Source organism: Pelodiscus sinensis, chromosome 2, assembly GCF_052426305.1.
Source record: "Pelodiscus sinensis isolate ZL-2025 chromosome 2, ASM5242630v1, whole genome shotgun sequence".
Taxonomy (NCBI): Eukaryota; Metazoa; Chordata; order Testudines; family Trionychidae; genus Pelodiscus; species Pelodiscus sinensis.
In genome coordinates this window covers 131,529,611-131,548,616 of record NC_143053.1, presented here as the reverse complement: position 1 = coordinate 131,548,616, position 19,006 = coordinate 131,529,611, and the positions used below count along the sequence as shown (strand labels likewise).

The 19,006-nt window shown below is 45.1% G+C and overlaps 1 protein-coding gene and 1 pseudogene across 3 annotated transcripts in view; one reads left to right on the top strand and one right to left on the bottom strand.

The window, feature by feature from the left end:
• CDH18 (cadherin 18) overlaps nt 1–19,006 on the bottom strand; it is a 1,008,237-nt gene that overhangs the window by 410,548 nt on the left and 578,683 nt on the right. The gene's annotated exons all lie outside the window — the stretch shown is intronic.
• On the top strand, nt 8,066–9,273 carry LOC149525335 (uncharacterized; annotated as a pseudogene).

Genomic DNA, 19,006 nt, shown 5'->3' with positions numbered 1-19,006 from the left:
TGGACTTGATCTCTAGAAGTCCTTCCAGTTCTGTGATTCTATGATCCAGAAGCATGTGTGCGTGTTGGTTGATCATGACTGTAAGCCTCCAATGTGATGTGGCTTCAAAACAGGCTAATGAATCTTCAGGATGCATCAAGCAAGGTATCAAGGAAGACAGGGCAGTGTTAGTACAAGGCACTCATTGAGATTTCATATGGAAAACTGTATGTAATTTTGGTCACCCATGTTCAGAAAGATTTTAATTTAAACTGGAACAGGTACAGAGAAGGGTTACTAGAAAGGCTAAGAGGAATGGCAAACCTAACTTAGAAGAAGAGCTTCAAAGTGCTTCACTTGTTTATCCTAACTAAAGGAAGACTAAGGAAAGGTATGAGCTGGAGATGGACATAGAAGACAGACTTGTTGAAAGTCTCTGGATTAGGTTAAAAGGGGTAAAAAAAATAAGGGTGATGTCATGCTGGTCTACTACAGACCACCCACCCATGCAGAAGATGTGGATGAGGCTTTTTTTAAACAACTAACAAAATCATCCAAAGGAAAGGATTTGGTGGTGATGAGGACATCAAGTATCCAGACATATTTTGGGAAACTAACACATCCGGGCACAGAGTTTCCAATAAATTCTAGGGCTGCATTGGAGACAATTTTTTATTTCAGAAGGTTGAGAAAGCTACTAGGGGAAGCTGTTCTTCATTTGATTTTAACAAATAGGGAGGAACTGGTTGAAAATTTGAAAGTGTAAGGCAGCTTGGGTGAAAGTGACTATGAAATCCTAGAGGTCATGATCTGGACTAACTGGAGAAATGGTCTGAGGTAAATTGGATGAAGTTTAATAAGGACAATGCAAAGTACTCCACTTAGGAAGGAACAGTCAGTTTCACACATACAGACTGGGAAGTGATTGTCTATGAAGGAGTACTGCAGAAAGGGTTCTAAGAGTCATAGCGGACCACAAGCTAAATATAAATCAACAGTGTGACACTGCTGCAAAAAAAATGCAAACATGATTGTGGGATGCATTAACAGGAGTGTTGTGAGCAAGACACAGGAAGTCATTCTTCTGCTCTACTCTGTGCTGATTAGACCTTAATTGGAATATTGAGTCCAGTTCTGGGCACCACATTTCAAGAAAGATGTGGAGAAATTGGAGAAAGTCCAGAGAAGAGCAACAAGAATGATTAATGGTCTAGAAAACATGAGCTATGAGGTAAGGCTGTCAGTGCCAGAGGAGAATGGAGAGTCTGGCTCAGAAGACAGAATAAAGGGGGAACCCAGGAAGGTGGGAAGGTTGTCTCACTGGTATTTCAGCACATTCAATGATAGTCACAAGGGGATATCTGTTACTTAACCCGTCACAGTTTCATAGACAAGCAGGATAGTAAGAATAGCTTGTTGCCCTGAAATGCTGATGGTGATTTTATGTGAGTTTTAATTGTGGTGGCTATAAAGCAGTGGTCTCCAACCTTTTTATGCATAAAATCACTTTTTTAAATTTAAGTTCAATCCATGATCCACCTCAAACCCAAACACTCTTGCCCCACCTCCTTCCTGCCCCTTCTCCAAGGCCCCACCTCTGCTCATTCCATCCTCCCTCCCTCTCCCATCCTCACTCACTTTTATCAGGCTGGGAGCAGAGGGCTGGGGTGAATGGAGAAGAGGGATGTGGTCTCTGATCTTGGGCTAAAGGATTTGGAGTGTGGCAGGGGGTCTGAGCTGAGCCTGGGACAGGGAGTTGAGGTGCAGGATGAGTGCAGGCTCTGGGAGGGAGCTTGGGTGCAGGGGGACTCAGGGCTAAGGCAGGAGTTTGGGGTGCAGAAGGGGCTCAGGAATGGGGCTGGGGTTTGGAATGCAGACTCCAGCTGGGTACTATTTACCACAAGTGGCTTCTGGGTGGTGATGCAGTGGGGCTAAGGCAGGCTTACCCATCCCCTGGCCCTACACCACTCCCAAAAGCAGCCAGCAAACTGTCTCCATCCCTGTGCCCCCTCTGCTCTGTGGAGATGGGCTACAAGGTGAAGGGAGGGGCATCCTGACATCAGCACACCCTCCTGCTCTTCTTATGCCCTTGTACATCAAGCAAAAGGCTCTTGGAGCTGGGGGGCAGCTCCAAGGTAGAGGGCAGGAGCAGCCCAGTAGTGCTGAGAGGAGCAGATGAAGTGCCAGCATTTAACAGCCTCCCAGTCAAATGTGTCACTATCACCTGTCAAAGGCTCCAAGATCTACCAGTAGATCCCAGTCTACTACTTGGTGACCACTGCTATAAAGCAAAGAGATTACTGGTTTGTAATTTTCTGTTTGCTTCTTTCAGGTAAGGGAAATAGAGGCAGAAAATCAGCAAGATGAGTGAAAACAGTAAGAGAATACCAAAGCTTAGAATGCTGCACGTTTCGAGCTGCAAAGAGGAAGAAAGAACATATAAGCCAGATGAAATTAAAACAAATGGAGATCCATGTGCAAACTGAGAACAAAAAACAGCCCATGAGAGCACCATGGAAGCCCAAATGATGTCTAGACTGCATCCATCTGTCGACAGAGGTATGCAAATCAAGCACATCGAAATTGCTAATGAAGCAGGGATTTAAATATCCCGCACTTCATTAGCATAAATATGACCGCCACTTTTTTTCGAAATGGAGGTTTTTAAAAAAAGCCAGCAGTCTAGATGCGGCTCTGTCAAAAATAAACCCTTTTTCGACAGATCCTATATTCCTCAAAAAAACTCAGTTTCGAAAAAAAAGTAGTGGCTATGTTTATGCTAATGAAGTGCAGGATATTTAAATTCCTGCTTCATTAGCAATTTCAGTGTGCTTGATTTGCATCCCTCTGTCGACAGATGGATGCAGTCTAGACATAGTTTGGGCTTCCATGGTGCTCTCATGGGCTGTTTTTTGTTCTCAGTTTGCACATGGATCTCCATTTGTTTTAATTTCATCTGGCTTACATGTTCTTTCTTCCTCTTTGCAGCTTGAAACGTGCAGCATTTCGACACACCTAATCTACATTTCTCTGTTGACAGAGAGGTGTAGTCTAGACACATCCCCAGAGATTAGCTTTGGAGTTGAAAGAGAAAGACTTGGATGCCCAAAAAGCTGCCCTAGAGAAGGAGTAGGAAGCCCAAAAAGCTGAACTGAAGGAAAAGGAAAGAGTGAGGAAGCATATGCTGGATTGCAAGCAACCGCACCCTACAGCAGCAGTCTTTACCTCAACAAAAATCCACGGCTACGTCTACATTAGCATCCCTTTCCGGAAAAGGGATGCTAATGAGACGAGTCAGAATTGCAAATCCACGGGGGATTTAAATATCCCCCGCGGCATTTGCATTTACATGGCTGCCGCTTTTTTCCAGCTTGGGGATAAGCCGGAGAAAAGCGCCAGTGTAGACGCAATTCCTACTTTCAAGTAGGAATAAGAAATCCTCCGGAAAAGGGCTTATTTTCCGGAGAATCGCGTCTAGACTGGCGCTTTTCTCCAGCTTATCCCCAAGCCGGAAAAAAGCGGCAGCCATGTAAATGCAAATGCCGCGGGGGATATTTAAATCCCCCACGGATTTGCAATTCCAAAGTCTTAAATCTGCATCCCTTTTCCAGAAAAGGGGTGCAGTGTAGACACAGCCCACAAGTGGGAGTTTTTGTGATGAGGGATGTAAAATCCCATTTAACTGGCTAATCGATTAAAGGGAGGCAAGCAGAGGGGGTTGTTCCAGTCTGGCTGGATGGCCCCCCTGCCTGCCGCTTGGCTAGAACATCCTGCCCCCTCCATCTCCAGCTGCAGGCAGGGACTGCTCCAGCCCAGCCAGAGCAGCCCCTGGCTGTGGCCCCCTCACTGCAGACAGAGGCTGCTCCAGCATCCTGCCTTCAGGGCACCCTGGTTCATTACAGACAGAGGCTGTTCCAGATAGGCTGCTAGAACAGTCCTTGCCTGTTGGGAGCCTATGTAACACACACACCTAGGGTGTGTCTAGACTACAGAGTTTTGTCGACAAAAGCGGACTTTTGTCGACAAAACTATACCTGCGTCCACACTACCGCTGAGTTCTGTCGACATAACGTCAACAGAACTCAGCAGTTTTGTCGACGCTGGTAAACCTCATTTTACGAGGCATAACACCTTCTGTCGACAGAGTTTCTGTCGACAGAAGGTGTTATTGAATGGAAACTGTCCTTTGCGTCCAGACTACCATGTCGACAAAAGCAGCTTGCTTTGCCGACAGAACTCAATGTAGTCTGGACGCGCTTTGTCGACAGAAGCCTGTAGTCTAGACGTACCCCTAGGGTGTGTTTAGACTCCAGGGTTTTGTCAACAAAAGTGGACTTTTGTCGACAAAACTATACCTGCGTCTACACTACTGCCAAGTTCTGTTGCCATAATGTTGACAGAACTCGGCAGTTTTGTTGATGGCGGTAAACCTCATTCTATGAGGAATAATGCCTTTTGTCGACAAAGTTCTGTCGACAGAAGGCATTATTGCATCTACACTGTCCTTTGCATCTACACTCTCATGTCGACAAAGCAGCTTGCTTTGTTGACAGAACTGGATGTAGTCTAGACGCTCTTAATCGACAGAAGCTTTGTCGACAGTATCTTTGTCGACAAAAGCCTGTAGTCTAGACGTACCCCTAGTGTGGTTACTGAGCAATGCAAGTGGTACCTAAACCACAGCAACAGTTAAGATTAAGAGACCTCTACAGGATGGGCTAGGAGCCAGCTCGCTTTTAGCTCAGAGGGTAGCAGCTCCTATACTCAGCTCCAGAGATCCCACGTTCAAATCTGCCCAGTGGCGGTTACACCTACACACAGGTTACACCTACACACACGCAGACAGGGTCTGTGGTTGAGCAGCCCCTATCCACAGTGAGCGCCCCGCAGGGCTCAAGAAGCCCCCTGCCCGCAGCAGGTAGAGAGCTGCACCAGCTCCACTGGTTAACCAGTTAAACATTCACAACTCTAGCTGTGCCCAATCTACTGCAAATATGGGGTCATCACTAAAGTCTTCATCCCTTCTGAATGGTCCATTCAATTCCTAAAGATCAGAAGATGACTATTGTGATTTCAAAATTGACTAGGGGAACACTGGACATACTCAATAAGTGATGCTTCAGACTATAGTAAATTTAAAGAATTGGTTTTAAAACAGTTTACCCAAAACTCAAAGTAAAATGTAGAGTAAAACATAGAAGTCTAAGATAGGGCTGGACTAAATAATGGGCCTTGTATAAACCAAATGTGGGGTCTGCTAGGTAAGTGTCAGAGGGAAAGTTATAGAATCATAGAATCATAGAATAATAGGACTGGAAGGGACCTCGAGAGGTCATCGAGTCCAGCCCCCCGCCCTCAAGGCAGGATCAAGCTCCGTCTACACCATCCCTGACAGATGTCTATCTAACCTGTTCTTAAATATCTCCAGAGGGAGATTCCACCACCTCCCTTGGCAATTTATTCCAATATTTGACCACCCTGACAGTTAGGAATTTTTTCCTAATTTCCAATATAAACCTCCCCTGCTGCACTTTAAGCCCATTACTCCTTGTCCTGTCCTCAGAAACCAAGAGGAACAAATTTTCGCCTTCCTCCTTGTGACACCCTTTTAGATATTTGAAAACCGCTATCATGTCCCCCCTTAATCTTCTTTTTACCAAACTAAACAAGCCCAGTTCATGAAGCCTGGCTTCATAGGTCATGTTCTCTAAACCTTTAATCATTCTTGTTGCTCTTCTCTGTACCCTTTCCAATTTCTCCACATCTTTCTTGAAATGTGGTGCCCAGAACTCGACACAGTATTCCAGCTGAGGCCTAACTAGTGCAGAGTAGAGCGGCAGAATGACTTCACGAGTTTTGCTTACAACACACCTGTTGATACAACCTAGAATCATATTTGCTTTTTTTGCAACAGCATCACACTGTTGACTCATATTCAACTTGTGGTCCACTATGACCCCTAGATCCCTTTCCGCCATGCTCCTTCCTAGACAGTCGCTTCCCATCTTGTATGTATGGAACTGATTGTTCCTTCCTAAGTGGAGCACTTTGCATTTCTCTTTATTAAACCTCATCCTGTTTACCTCTGACCATTTCTCTAACTTGCTAAGGTCATTTTGAATTATGTCCCTATCCTCCAAAGAAGTTGCAACCCCACCCAGTTTGGTATCATCTGCAAACTTAATAAGCGTACTCTCTATCCCAATATCTACATCATTGATGAAGATATTGAACAGTACGGGTCCCAAAACAGACCCTTGAGGAACTCCACTTGTTATCCCTTTCCAGCAGGATTTAGAACCGTTAACAACCACTCTCTGACTACGGTTATCCAGCCAATTATGCACCCACCTTATCGTGGCCCTATCTAAGTTATATTTGCCTAGTTTATCAATAAGAATATCATGTGAGACCGTATCAAATGCCTTACTAAAGTCTAGGTATATGACATCCACCGCTTCTCCCTTATCCACAAGGCTCGTTGTTACAAGCTTTGAAGGGACGTGTTATTTGGTTGTTCAGAACTGTTCCTGAATAGGGCAAATAATGATGTGAAAAAGTGTTTATGGGATAAAACGGTGGAATCAGCAGAAGCTCTTGCTAGTTATGCTGATCAGTTTGAGCAGTCACAAGCCCCTGGTAGGAAAGGCTGGCAGAGACAAGCAGAGGTGTTTAAATTTGGTCAGATGCAAGGTCTCTGTTTTATCCTTGGGAAGAAGGAGGATGGCTGGGAGGCTGGATTTTCCCCATTCACTCCCCTGTTACTTATTCCAAGTCTTCTGTACAAGCAAAGGAGCCCAGCAGTTGCTATCACTGTAACTCCACTGAGTACCTAAGGGCTGAATGGACAATGCCAAGTAGGAACAATCAGCAGGAAATGCTGCTTCCCAGAGCACAGAGGCATCCCAGGCAGTGGCCGTGTATCCTAAAGGATTTGTAAAATTTGTGACTTTGCAGCCAGGCAGTAAACACATGAAGGCTGTCAGGATGAATGACCGAGGTTTCCCCGCAAAGAAGGATATTGGTAAAGAAGTTTTTGTGATCAGGAGGGACCTAATTAATGAGGAGAATATGCTCCCTGGTCAAATGGCATGATTAGAATTGGCGGGACGTCATAAAATTCTTGTGCCTTTGGCTGAAGTGCATTTGGATATATACAGATGCAGGCTAACCTTACTGTTGAAACTGTCTCACAACATTTTACACTGTTTATTTTAGGAAATGACTTTTTTTGATGTGGCTGAATTTATACCAATGGCTGTTAACAGCAAGAAGGGATCTTATGCTGCAACCCTAAGAGAGGAAGGCAAAGCCACAGAAGCTATTGAGGAAATAGGAAGTTGTCTCTTTGATTCCCATTCAGGAGTGGAAAGCAATTTGCTACAAGGCGTGAGGATGGCCAAAAGGCTCCGGAGGTGGCTTCATCCATCTCCCTGGGGGAGGAAAGCGTTTTGCCTAACAGCAGGGAGGCTACAAAGTGCTAACTGTCCCAAGGATACAGTCTAGCAGGGGGCAGGTCCAGTTCTAGGCAAGAGTGTCATTTATGGTGCGCAAGGGGGGCAGTAGTCTCACCCTGAAATTGGAACCCCTGGATTTCATACTTGAGGTCTGATTAAAGACCATGCCCTGACTCAGGGGCAGTTCTTAAATGCAACAAAGCGCTGCTTGCTTGCAGCTTTGCCTTTGGGGCAGGGAGTTTGTTATAAAAAGAGGAAGGTAGGGTGATTAAGAATAACAAAAGGCTGGGCATTCAAGTAATTGAAGGATTGTTAGATCATTAGTAGAAATAAATGTTGTCCTGCTGGGATTTGCATTCAGACCACTGTGTTAAACATAAAAATGTTCTTGAAAAAGGGGTGAACAGGGACTAATCCAAATTTGACTGCAAAGGTTACAGTCAACATGGACTCCTCCTGAGGGTCGAAATGACATCTGGGACTCTACATAGAATGCTTCTACTATGTGCACAGGCAGAAATTGTGGAAAAACAGCATCGCTTCTCTTGTAACCACAGTCGTGCAGAACGCAATGCCATTTACAGCCTCCGGAACAACTCTGACATTATAATCAAAGAGGCTGATAAAGGAGGTGCTGTTGTCATCATGAACAGGTCTGACTACCAAAAGGAGGCTGCCAGATAACTCTCCAATACCACATTCTACAGGCCACTTTCTTCAGATCCCACTAAGGTATACACTAAGAAACTGCACCATCTGCTCAGGACACTCCCTACACAAGCACAGGAACAAATCAACACACCCTTGGAGCCCCGACCAGGGTTGTTCTATCTATTACCCAAGATCCACATACCTGGAAATCCCGGACACCCCATCATCTCGGGCATTGGCACTCTCACTGAAGGACTGTCTGGTTATGTTGACTCTCTACTCAGACCCTACGCCACCAGCACTCTCAGTTACCTCCGTGACACCACTGATTTCCTGACAAAACTACAATGCATTGGTGATCTTCCAGAAAACACCATCCTAGCCACCATGGATGTAAAGGCTCTCTACACTAACATCCCACATGTAGATGGAACACAAGTTGTCAGGAACAGTATCCCTGACGATGCCACAGCACAACTGATGGCTGAGCTCTGCGACTTTATCCTCACACACAACTATTTCAGATTTAGTGACAATATATACCTCCAGACCAGTGGCACTGCTATGGGCACCCGCATGGTCCCACAATACACCAACCTTTTTATGGCTGACCTGGAACAACGCTTCTTCAGCTCTTGTCCACTTACACCCCTTCTCTACCTATGCTACATCAATGACATCTTCATCATCTGGACCCATGGGAGGGAGGCTCTGGAAGAATTTCACCATGATTTCAACAGCTTCCACCCCACCATCAACCTCAGTATGGACAAGTCTACACGGGAGGTCCATTTCCTGGACACCACGATGCAAATAAGTGATGGTCACATAAACACCACCCTATACCGAAAGCCTACCAACCGCTATGCTTACCTGCATGCCTCCAGCTTCCATCCCAGACACACCACACAATCCATTGTTTACAGACAAGCACTGAGGTACAACCACATATGCTCCAACCCCTCAGACACCTACAAGATCTTCAACAAGCATTCTGTAAACTACGATACCCACACGAGGAAGAGAGGAGACAGATTGACAGAGTCAGACGTGTACCCAGAAGCCTCCTGCTACAGGAGAAGACCAAGAAAGAAACCAACAGAACACCACTGGCCATCACCTACAGTCCTCAGCTAAAACCTCTCCAACACATCATTAGTGACCTACAACCCATCCTGGACGATGATCCCTCGCTTTCACAGGCTTTGGGAGGCAGGCCAGTCCTCACCCACAGACAACCCGCCAACCTGAAGCATATTCTCACAAGCAACTATACACCGCACCATAATAACTCTAACTCAGGAACCTATCCATGCAACAAACCTCAGTGCCAACTCTGCCCACATATATACACCAGCAACACCATCACAGGACCTAACCAGATCAGCCATACTGTTACTGGTTCATTCTCCTGCACATCTACTAATGTAATATATGCCATCATGTGCCAACAATGCCCCTCTGCTATATACATTGGCCAAACTGGACAGTCCCTACGTAAAAGAATAAATGGACACAAATCAGATATTAGGAATGGCAATATTCAAAAACCTGTAGGGGAACCCTTCAATCTCCCGGGACACACAATTGCAGATCTAAAGGTAGCCATCCTGAAGCAAAAAAAATTCAAGACCAGACTTCAAAGAGAAACTGCTGAGCTACAGTTCATCTTCAAGTTTGACACAATCAACTCAGGATTAAACAAAGACTGTGAATGGCTCGCTAACTACAAAAGCAGCTTCTCCTCTCTTGCTATTCACACCTCCAGATCAGCTACTAGAAGTGGGCCTCATCCTCCTTGACTGGATCCACCTTGTTATCTCCAGCCTGATCCTGGCCTGCATATTTATACCTGCCTCTGGAAATTTCCACTACATGCATCTGACTAAGTGGGTCTTTGCCCATAAAAGCTTATGCTCCAACACTTTGGTTAGTTTATAAGGTGCCACAGGACTCCTCGCTGCTTTTAAAGGTTACAAAGGAATTTCACAAAACTGGATGACTGGGCAACACAAGAGCAGATGGAATTAAGCGTTGCTAAGTGGAAAGTAATACACATGTAAAAATATAATCCTAACTACAGATACAAAAATGATGGGTCAAAATTAGCTACCACCACTCAAGATATAGATCTTGGAGTCATTATGGATAGTTCCCTGAAAACATTTCTTCAATGTGCAGTGGCAGTCTAAAACATAGCAGAATATTGGGAATCATTAGGAAAGGAACAGATAAGACAGAAAATACCATATTGCCTCTATATACGGAACAGCTTCCATATGAGGAGAGATTAACAAGACTGAAACTTTTCAGCTTGGAAAGGAAATGACTAAAGAGTGGGGGATATGTTTATGGTGACCATATTTTCTGAACCAAAAATAGGGACACCTTGGCCCCATCCTCAAAACCACTAGCCATGCCCCTGACCCCTTAGGCACCACCCACCTGCCACAGGAAGTCCCACCCCTGGTGGTAGTACTTCTGGGGTCAAGATGAATACATGACCAGAAGTAAAGGGTGTCATGTGACTCCTATAATAACTCCTCCCACCATCTTCTACCTATGAGGATGGGTTTGGGCCCCATAGAAGCTCTCCCCCATTCAACTATACTACAATTGCATTAACCCAGGGTCCAGACCTAGGGTCCCAGGACAGTGCAGTGCTAGAGGTCCAACCTTGATTCAAGATGAGATCCAGGATCTCAGGCCTATTACTTTGCCATTTAGATGCAGCCCCATTTGACTCAGGATCTGGGAACCATCCAGAACTATCCCACAATTTCATGGGACAACTGCCATAGTCCTCTTAATGGATGTTGCCTACTGGTTCCAATTAACTGGTAATCAGAGGGGGATGTAGCAGCTCCCCACCTGCTTCAGGAAGGGGGCTGGCTGCTCCAGGCCACAAAGGGCTTACTGCAGACAGGGGTTGCTCTCGCCCAGATCAGCCCCTGTCTCTGCGGAACTCGGGGGCTCCACAGGCAAGGACTGTGCAAGTGTACACAGAAGCCTCTCTCTGTGGATAATCCAGCTTCTTACGGACAAAGGCAGCTTCAGGGGGAGAAGGGAAGGGGAGCTGAGAACCAGCGGCAGCCCCAGTGTGACCTAACATTAACCAATTAACAGATCAGCCCCTGTCTCTGGAGAATTCCTATGTTATGTAAATAATACCTAATAATAATTGCCAAATGAGACCACTTCCAAACCAGCTTACAAAGCATCTGATCCAATTTAATTTTAAGCTAGGATTGGGCCCAAAGCTATCTGTTGATATTACCCAAGAAGATCCAGGTAATATTTAGTCATCCTTCAAAAATATAAGGGACCAATCAGTCAAAGCCCCACTGCTTGGTAAAGGCAAGCTTTGAAGAAATTTGGAGAAACTTTGAATTTACTTCTGACTGCAGCACTTTCTCTCACTGGATGTGGGGTCTTCAGCACAGGTTTCATTTTGTGAATAACTCAGAAATGTGTTATCACAGCTAACTCCATTGAAGTCTAGGCACCATGCAGGCCAGAGATAGAAGTCATTCTTTGAAGCTGGAAGTCAAAACTTCTCACCTTTCCACAGAGCTCACAAAAGGTTTGTTCATCATGACGCAACCCTCTCTGGAGAGAGACGATACATCCTGCCTCTCAGTGGATGCACCAAGTGTTTTCGTGTGGCATCTTAACACATTGTTTAAATCGTCAAAAGCGTCCGTGCCAATCTAGATGCTCTTTTCCAAAAATGCTTTTAACGGAAAACTTTTCCGTTGAAAGCATTTCCGGAAAATCATGCCAGTCTAGACGTAGCCATGGGGATTGCATTACCAGTGGCAGTGACCAAGCCTCTGGCAGTAATTGCAGAGGAAAGGTATCACAGGGCCCTCCGTCTGCTTTATGAAATATGCTTGTGAATGTGCATTACTGGAAAATGCTTTATGCAAAATATTTTGTATAAAGTATCATTTGAAAAGATGTGATCTACTGAATATAATCTTTCCATTTGTGTGCGAGGATATGTCTAGACTACATGCCTCTGCCAACAGAGGCATGTAAAATAGGCTACCCAACACAGTCAATGAAGCGGGGATTTAAATATCCCCGGCTTCATTAAAATAAAAATAGCCGCTGCGCTGTCTCAGGTGATTGTCAGCACAGTGCCCGAGTCAAGACGCGGATCGGTCGACAGGGGAAGCCTTTGTTGACCGCTCCCTTATGCCTCGTGAAACGAGGTTTACAGGAGCGGTTGACAAAGGCTTCCCCGTCGACCGATCTGTGTCTTGACTCGCGCACTGTGCCAACGATCAGCTGAGCCGGCACAGCGCGGCGGCCATTTTTACTTTAATGAAGCTGGGGAAATTTAAATCCCCGCTTCATTGACTACGTCAGGTAGCCTATTTTACATGCCTTTGTCGGCAGAGGCATGTAGTCTAAACATACCCCAAGTATCATTCTTGTATTTGATGTTAGAAAGATGGAGTATAAACCTGCTTTACTAATATAGACATGTTAAGAGAGGGCCACTAAGGGCATTTCAGAAACTTGATGACTCATTGACAATGGTATTAATATGGGTTTTTTTTCCCTGTGGACTAGTCCCTACATGGACATGGTTCAGGTTACTCATCTTGGACACTATACTTCTCCACTGAAAGTGAGAAAAGGTTGAAACTGAACACAAAAGATTCCGACCTTTCGTAAAATCTATATAAAGGTAGGCAGCTAAGCAATAAGGACAGCTGCTAGATATCAGGACATCCCTGATTACCACCCAAGATAGCTGCTGGGAACATTTAAGACTGAACAGGAAGAAGGATCAACCCCAACTGGGAGGCTGTCCAGTCTGTGCAAAACTTAAAAAACAACAACTAGCACCTCAACGACTAACAATACATGTAGATGGTATCATGACCTTTCGTGGGCAAAACCCACTTCTTCAGATGACCAGAGTATAAGAAGTACAGATCCAAGAATAAATAAGGGAAGGAGGGAAAGGAGCGGGAGAAAGAAAAAGGGGATAGAAGGAAGAAAAAGAGAGACAGAGAGTCGATAATTCAAATATTTACAAGAAGCTGTTAAGAGCTAGTAGCACCTCCATTGTTTGGTTGGTTGATTAAGTCATTAAATGGTGGAAGATAGTATGCAAGCCATCCTATATCCTGGTTCAGACCATTTGCATAAGAATTAAATTTGTGAATGAAGTTAAGATCCAGTCCTTCTCTGTGTATTTGGCTTGTGGAATTGGTCTGAAACAAAAAGGTGATTTGGAGATCCATGAATAAGTGTCCAGGAAGATTAAGGTGTTCTCCAACACATTTTTGTGTATTGTCTTTTTGGATATCTGATTTGTGCCCATTAATTTTTTCCTGTAGAGATTGTCCAGTTTGGCCAATATACATGGCAGTGGGGCATTGCTGGCATAGATCACATTAGTGGATATGCAGTTACATGAGCCTTTAATTTGGTGACTGATGTGGTTGGGTCCAGTGATGAAATCGCTAGTATAAATGTGTGGGCAGAGTTGGCACCGGGGCTGATTGCAGGGGTGGGTTCCTGGATGATTATGATGGAGGTGTGTTGCGTGGTTACTGGAAAGAATTTGTTTGAGGCTAGAATGTTGTCTGTAAGTGAGAACTGGCCTTTCTCCTTAGTCTGTGAAAGAAGCTTATTAGAATAACAGATATATTCAATCTAACCAGTTTCTTAGTGTATAAAGCTTGGCTGAAGTGTTTTATTTAGCAACTTACTTTGTTCTGTCTGCTATTACTTACAACTACTTACATCTTACTTCTTATACTTAGTAAAATAGCTTTTCTTTACTAATAATCCCAGTATAAATAATTCAGTATGAATAATTGTTACCCGGAAGGGACATCTGTGCACTTCTCTCTTACATATGAAAAAGGGTGAACAATATGAGCTTGCTCTGCTGTAGCCAGACAGAACCCACTTCCCTCTCTGACATCCTTGGGAGAGAGAATCCTTGAGAGTGAAACTCTGTCTTCAAAGGCTCCAGGGCCTCCAGAGGTGCTGGAATAACAATGGCCCTGGATGCTAAACAGGAACCAGATAACAGCGACAATTGGGCCAGCTGGCAGTTGGGGGCCTCGTGCTGCCTTTGGCTGGTACCAGTATTGATACGCCTACACACACCGTCCCAGAAGGGGAATCTGCCACCCCATCAGAAAAAGGATGTCTGGCCCTAATGATTTAGTTACCTCCACCTCACAGGTGCAAATTATGCTTTGGACCCCCTGTGGGAATGGGCGTCACAAAGACTTCCAACTTAATTGGCATTTTAATGACAAGAGAAGCGTCTACGTGATCACAGGGGTAGGGCCCTTTGCCCCACTCTAATTGGAGATCCACCCATATACCTTCTGGTCAGGAGGTCTTGGACCCCCAAGACTTTAGGGACATCTTAGTCTTGTACTGACTGCTTTCCATTGGGATTGAGAGAAACGCTGGCTTCGCTGGAGTAAGGAGCACAGGGGAGAGAATATACCTGCTAGGTGTCTATTTTTGCACACATTCAATGAGAGCTCAGAGAACCAAAAGGGTTTCATGGTACCTTTAAGTGACTTTCCATTGTAATTTCTGTCTTGTCTTTTTATAGTGGCTGTGTTATCTGTAACACAGCAGTAACATTTAACAGCTAAACTTGCCTTGTAACAATAAAATAGTAACTGTTTAAGCTTTAACCTGACTCCTCCTGTTGCTGTAACAGAACCAGACACAATTAAAAGAATCACAGCCGGTCAGGGGTAAACGCAGTAAGAGCTGAGCGTTGGGTTTTGCCACCTCCATGGGGCAAACTCTTGGGGCACCCGTCAGCCTTCCTGGCTGCCCGCTGCGAAGGGACTTTTGCCCTAGCAGTCAAAGACTCGGGTGTATCCTTGGGGTGCCCATCAGCCTTCCTGGCTGCCCACTGCAAAGGGACTCTGTCCTAGCAGTTGAAGACTCGGGTGTGTGATAGGGCTCACAGACCACTCACTGCCCCGGCCACCGGTTAACATCTGTATAAAAATCATAGAGCGTTAGACATATTTATTGATTAGGGCAGTGCATCTGGATGCTGAGGCAAGTCCCTTTGGGTATGTCTACACTACCCCGCTAGTTCGAACTAGCGGGGTAATGTATGCATACCGCACTTGCTAATGAAGCCCGGGATTTGAATTTCCCGGGCTTCATTAGCATAAGCGGGGAGCCGCCATTTTTAAATCCCCGCTGCTTCGAACCCCGTGTAGCGCGGCTACACGGGGCTCGAACTAGGTAGTTCGGACTAGGGTGCCTATTCCGAACTACCGGTACACCTCGTTTCACGAGGAGTACCGGTAGTTCGGAATAGGACCCTAGTCCGAACTACCTAGTTCGAGCCCCGTGTAGCCGCGCTACACGGGGTTCGAAGCAGCGGGGATTTAAAAATGGCGGCTCCCCGCTTATGCTAATGAAGCCCGGGAAATTCAAATCCCGGGCTTCATTAGCAAGTGCGGTATGCATACATTACCCCGCTAGTTCGAACTAGCGGGGTAGTGTAGACATACCCTTTGACTCAGCATTCCCTGAGCTGAGGTGTTCTCAGTGTCTATGGGTATGTCTACACTACCCTCCTAATTCAAACTAGGAGGGTAATGTAGGCATACCGCACTTGCAAATGAAGCCCGGGATTTGAATTTCCCGGGCTTCATTTGCATAAGCCGGGCGCCGCCATTTTTAAATCCCGGCTGGTTTGAATCCCGTGCTGCCCTCGTGGAATGAGGAGTAACGGTAGTTCGAACTAGGAAGCCTAGTTCAAACTACCTAGTTCGTGCCGTGTGTAGCCGCACGGCACGGGGTTCGAACCAGCCGGGATTTAAAAATGGCGGCGCCCGGCTTATGCAAATGAAGCCCGGGAAATTCAAATCCCGGGCTTCATTTGCAAGTGCGGTATGCCTACATTACCCCACTAGTTCGAACTAGCGGGGTAGTGTAGACATACCCTATATTATTCTACACAGGGCTTTGATCCTCATCTCTATGTAAGGGGTGGAGGAGGCTGCAGGGCCTGGCTCAGCCAGCAAGAGTAAACGGAGCACCCAAGAAAGCAGTATTTCAGCACATTAAGTGACAGTCATAAGGGGATCTATGTGACCAAACTCATCCCAGGCTACTTAACAGGTAACACATATGTTTTAATCATGATTTAATACCTACATGTTTTCCTGAACTGGACCTTATTTGTTACTGTGTTACAATCATTGTGAAAAGAGATTGCATAAAGATCTGAAAAGGAAGTAGGGTGAAGATTTGGAAAGGAACAGCAAAAAGAGGAAATATGAATATAAGCTACAGTCAAAAAAATGTTTGCTGTGATTTTTTAAATAACTACACCAGGATCCCTAAGTGCAAATTTACATGGTGTAAGATTCCTTTAGAAAGTATTTTAAAATAATTGTTTTACAATGGCTAAAGTATGATAATAAAACTCTACATAGGGATGAAGTGAAGCTCAACTACAGAAACTTTAGTGTCTTCAAAAAAGGCTCACTTCCTACCTTGTTCTCAACAGAGAGCAGTCTCCTGAGTTAGGGTTTGAGCCAACTCCCAGTAAATGAGAGTCTTGCCATTGAGTTCACTGAGTGATAGATCAGGCCCCCTGCATATCCAATTTCATTTTCTTCCTAGGGTTCAGCTGTATTGGTAAAACAGCAAAAACAATATAAACCTCACCCAAGCTTCCTTCCCACGGTGGGTTGATCATAGTGTTTCCTTCTATAGCAGAGTACAAATCACAGACATGGCGCCTTCTGCTGGTCTCCTCAGGAATTAGCTCCTCCAGCCCTGGAGTACCCATTTTTGACTAGCATCTCACACTCAGGGTACATCTACACAATAACATTATTTGGAAATAACTAGCGCTATTAGGAAATAACAGTCGATGTCAACACAGCAGGCAATTATTTTGAAATAATGTTGAAATACTGTCAAGCTGCAGGACTCCTTACTCCAACTCCTGTAACCCTCATTGTACGAGGAGTAAGGGAAGTCGAAGGAAGAAGTGGTCTATTTTGAAATACAGGCAGTCCCCAGGTTACATGGATCTGACTTACATCGGATCCCTACTTACAAACGGGGTGAGGCAACCCCACACTAGCTGCTTCCCCCCAGCAGACCAGGGAGACGCAAAGCTAGCGCCCCCCCCCCCCAGCAGACCAGGGAGACGTGGAGTGGCTTTTCTCAGCAGACACCTCAGCTTGAGAATAAAGGACTGAGGGAAGTGAGGTGTGGGAGAATAATACTGAGCTCTGGAGAAATGTTTGGCTAGAGTTTCCCCTACAATATGTACCAGTTCCGACTTACATACAAATTCAACTTAAGAACAAACCTACAGTCCCTATCTTGTACGTAACCCGGGGACTGCCTGTAAGTGCTATGTAAATGCTCCCAATTTTGAAATAAGGTATTTTGAAATACACTACACAATTGACATAGCTCAATTTGCGTAGCTTATTTCAAGGTAAGCCCTGCTGTGTAGACACACCTTCAGTTACCTATCTTCTGTGCTACATGAGGCCCTATGTTCCTTCTGGCCAACAGTGCTTCCCTAGAGGTACAGCCTCACAACAGTACCCCTACACTCTGGGGTACTCCCTCTCCAAGGGAACCCCAATTCCTTATACATTCCTTTACCTCAGTGATCATTTAGCCCCTGCCTCAGGAGCAAACTGTAGTCTGAAATGACCACTCATCATAGGCACGGAGGTGTGGACCTGCTGCCTTTTCCTGCTCAGACTGCCTCCTTGCAGCTCTAATACGCCTCAACTTCCTGTATGAGGCCTGCAGCCTGGGAGTTGGGTCAGACCAAGCTCTTCAGCTCTGCCTTCCTTTCACTAGCACTGCTCTGTCTCAAGTACCATCTGTAGCTTCACAGACAGCCAGGTCCCTTCTGCTCCATACGTGGAGCACAAGTGAACTCCTCTTAGCCCTTGCAGTATTTTAGAGGGCCTAGTCTGGGTCAAATTGGTTGATTGCTCCCCATCCTAATTAGCCAGAATTGTGCAAGTGGCCCTATAGAATTGCTGTGCCTTAGTGCAGTTGCTTCCTTTCTTCCCCCCCCACCCTGTCAGTGGGCTTGGACTGAGTAGTAATTACTCTGTCAATAATTAAAGCAGAATAGAGCACTTGTGCGAAAAGGGACTCAAAAGAACTTTGCATTCTCCTTATATAAGATTTTAAACTCTGCTCCTTTGCCCCACTGCTATATATATTGGATAAACTGGACAGACTCTGCGGGAAAGAATCAATGGACACAAATCAGATATATGTAAAGGAAACATACAGAAACCTATTGGGGAACACTTCAATCTTCCAAATCACTGTTTAAAAGATCTTCAAGTAGCTGTTTCGTCACAAACCAGTTCTACTAGCCAGATCCACAGAGATTCATTAGAATTAGTTCATCCGCAAAATCAATTCACATGGTGCAAACAGCTCTTTGTGTACACTCTTATGTCAGGAAGGATACTATCTATTTGATTCTTATCTGCTTCATTTTATCTACCCAGTCTTCAGATACTTACTGATTCCCTCTAGCTCCCTGTCTCCCACCCCCTTTCTTTTTTCTCCTCCCACTTCCCTTCCTCTTTCCTATTTATTTTGGGTGTACACATCCTAAACTCATAACTCTGGTCATCTGAAGAAGTGGGCTGTGCCCATGAAAGCTCATGACACCATCTACATGTTTTGTTAGTCTATAAAGTCTATAAAGTGCTACCAGACCATTTGTTGTTTTTTTCTGTACGGGTACATCTACATTTGCTCCCTGGTCCAAGCTAGAGGTGCAAATGTTGGTGACCGAAATTGCTAATGAAGTGGGGATTTAAATATCCCATACTTCATTAGCATGATCTCGCCAGCACGTTACTCCACTCAACAGCTGATTTGAACTAGAAGTG